Below are 3,303 nucleotides of genomic sequence, written 5' to 3'. Positions count from 1 at the left end.
GTTTGTTCTTCTTTTCTAATGTCTCTCATTTTCTTTACATTTTGTGTTGATGTTTTCTCTCTATCTCTCTCCCTATTTGGCTCTTGCGCTGCTGAACCTGTAAGCCCCTCCCCCTCCACCCAGCGCGCGCACTTAACCCAATGCATCATTGGGACTGTAGTGCATAAACTCATGCAGATGTCGGCATACTGTCGTTTCTGAGCTTCATTCTTTTGTTCACTTTTTAAACTGTCTTGACGTTGGATCCCGCTGGAAGCTACACCGCTAAACACGAGCTTTACCTGTTATTTTTGTTGGAACTGAGAGACTTTATGAGCCGAATCAAAACAAGGAAGTGAGGACGTTAACCACTTCTGATTGGTCAGATTGATGACGTGTGATCAAGCCTCCAACAATGATTGGTGGAGGCAGCTGAAGGGGGAGGGACTTTTCTAAAAGCTGAGTTTGAGGCTAGTTTTGCGGCTGGATTGTGGTAACATCATTCTAAATGAAGAGTCATTTATAGAATCAAATAAATATTTATTATACCATCTTGCATATTCAAAACTATCCAGTGTTAAATCAGGGCCGTCTGGATGAACACAGAGCTTATACCATAGTGATGGTAAATGTTTTATATTTGTGAAAAGTGGTAATTTCCCACGGCACACCAGACCATCTCACGGCACACTGGTTGAAAAACACTGCCCTACAGGACCTGTTTAAGATTGAATTGATACACCTTCACTTTGTGTTAGTGACCTGCATGGAAGTGCTCTAATTGTATGGGCTGTTTGAAACGACACACCAGGTATTATCTCTTGTGTCATTAACAATGGTGATCACAAAACCAAAGAACTTGTGTTTGTAAGAGTGAGTCATGCTATTAATATTAGCCACAAAACTGACATCTTTACTGTAATCATTCTTATGTAAAAACACCAGTTTTGATCATTTCTTGGCTGTAAAACATTTATTCCCAAATAATTTGAGAACTCAGTGACTGGAGTAAATTCTAGTTTGGCAATTGTTGTTAGTTGACCAGCAGCAAGCTATCAAGACCTGTTTTTGGAGTTCAGCATCACTGCAGATGATATTTGATTATCTGCTCCAGACTGAAACTTGCCAACTTAAATCCAATGAAAGCTGTAAAGGGTGTTTTTAAAAATAACCAAAATGAAAAATATCTTCTTCTTAAGTTGTAAATTGAATTGGACAAACACAAATATCTTTAGTAGAAAATTATATTGTGCTGATTTTGTGAGGGTTTCATTTGCCTCCCGTATTCCATTAGATTATATAATTCTCATATTTATTTATACTAAAATAGACTAAAAAAGGAAATCCCTCATGATTACATGTTCACTAGTCTTAATGCTTTTCATGACAAATTGTTCTTTTAAAGTGGCATTTTCAGTGTTAGAATAATGAGACCTGAACATTTATGGTTGTCAATTGTAAAAGTTTAATTATAAATATTAGTTTGTGATTTTATTAGTGACAGAATACATGAGCTGTGTGCCCAATGTATTTACCACTCCGATCCTAATTGATTGTGGATGGTCCTCAGCTTATATGAAGTTACAGAGATAGCTGAAAGACTAGAGGCGTTGCAGAAATCCTTGTTTTGAGGGTTTGATTAAGTGTTGCTGACACAAAATTTTGACACACTGAAACACTGTTAAAACTGGTGAGAAGTCCTACTTTTGTTTTTGTTTTAATTTTTACAATTTAAAAATAGAAATTGAATTAAATTACTCTACAAAAAACAAAACAAAAGGAGGAGTGAGCTTTAGATGGAACTTCATGTGGAGATGATATACCATTGCTTACAAATGAATAAAGCTTTTAATGTTTACAGATTAGAAAAAAGAAGAGCTCACCTTATGACCTAAAGTGCCTGGAGATTCCTCCTTCTAGCCATCACTACTTTTATTTTAAATAAAGAAAAATCTCCTTTTATTCAGGAATTTAGAAATTGCATAACTTGCCTCCAGTAGATTCTTGGAAAATTGTTTAAATGCACATAAACTAGCTTTCCCATTTAGATTTTTCACATTTATTTTCATTTTATGTTTTTTATGTATTACATTTATCACAGCATTTTTAGGATGAGCACATTGGTTGTGTAGTATTGCAAATGGGAAAAAACCTACAAAAATATATTGGCCTTGCATTAGAGTTTCAGTTATTTAGTCAACTGAAGTTGACCTTTTTCATGGTTAGAGCAAAAGAAATGTACATTACCTAATAGTGCACAGCACAAAAGACCTTTAGGAATTATTTAGAGGCATCACAGGACGTGTGATCCTTTTGCTCTCAGTCAGCAGTTCTGTAATACTGAATAGTCAGCAACAAGTAACATAAGAAGAGAGTTTAACCATGTCTTTGCCATTTCCTATCTTTTTCTCTGAGTCTGTATTTTCCAACCCTGATGGCAATGGCAGAAGACAGGATCTCACTGGGTCAATTTATGTCAGTAAGGAGGTGGATTACTATAACTTATGCTTTTTATTTAGAAATGGCTCAATAGTTGGTGGATATTCTATCTTGAGGGATTATGTTCAAACTGAGCAATGCAACAGACTGAGTGCTTTATTTTTGGTGTTCGATTATTAATTCATTTTTAAGGCCATCAGTGGGCTAATGTGGTATTTGGTTGTTTTGAACCAACTTTTTTTTAACTTTGTAGTGTTAAAAAAAAGTCAAAATCAATTAATCAAAATTAAATTGATGTTTACCTTATTGTGAGAGTTTATAATTTCACAAATGAGTCCTGTGTTAATTCACTGTAGATTGCTATCTTATATGGAAAACTGTTTTCATAACCAAAAAAAGATCTTTAACTGGAAATTGGAAAAAAACAAATACAAATAAAATCCAATTGTCTTGTACTGGAAATTGAATCAACCTTTGATATAAAGTCAAACAGATTCAGTAGTAGTCAGTAGTTTTTTTTTTTTTGGTCAGGTCAAACATCATTGAACCTTGGTCCTTTCAGAAAGGGCAAAACAGGTTGAAGCAAGCTTTCTGCTAAGTAGAAAATAAAGTTCTAAATTAAAGAAAATGATACATAAAATATATTTAAACATTCTTTGTAAATTAAATAAAAATATCCTGTTAAAAAGTTGGATTACTCCTAGGGGTGTTGCGGATCACGGATTATCCGTGGTCCGTACGGATCAGAAGCCACGGTTCGGGACACGGTTCGGACACGCGTGTACCGCGGACCACTACGACCCCCACCCCCAGCCAGCGCACACACCTTGGGCTCTCATAATTTAAACCAATTGTCCGTTCACATCAATGAAATTCTGTCAAATT

General features: G+C 35.3%; 1 protein-coding gene across 17 annotated transcripts in view; it reads left to right on the top strand.

Moving 5' to 3' along the window:
• Positions 1-3,303, top strand: part of map7d3 (MAP7 domain containing 3) — a 32,512-nt gene that overhangs the window by 9,675 nt on the left and 19,534 nt on the right. The gene's annotated exons all lie outside the window — the stretch shown is intronic.

This window comes from Oryzias melastigma, unplaced genomic scaffold (genome assembly GCF_002922805.2).
Source record: "Oryzias melastigma strain HK-1 unplaced genomic scaffold, ASM292280v2 sc00355, whole genome shotgun sequence".
Lineage (NCBI taxonomy): Eukaryota > Metazoa > Chordata > Actinopteri > Beloniformes > Adrianichthyidae > Oryzias > Oryzias melastigma.
Note: the sequence above shows the minus strand (reverse complement) of the source record. Positions and strands in the feature narration are given on the sequence as shown.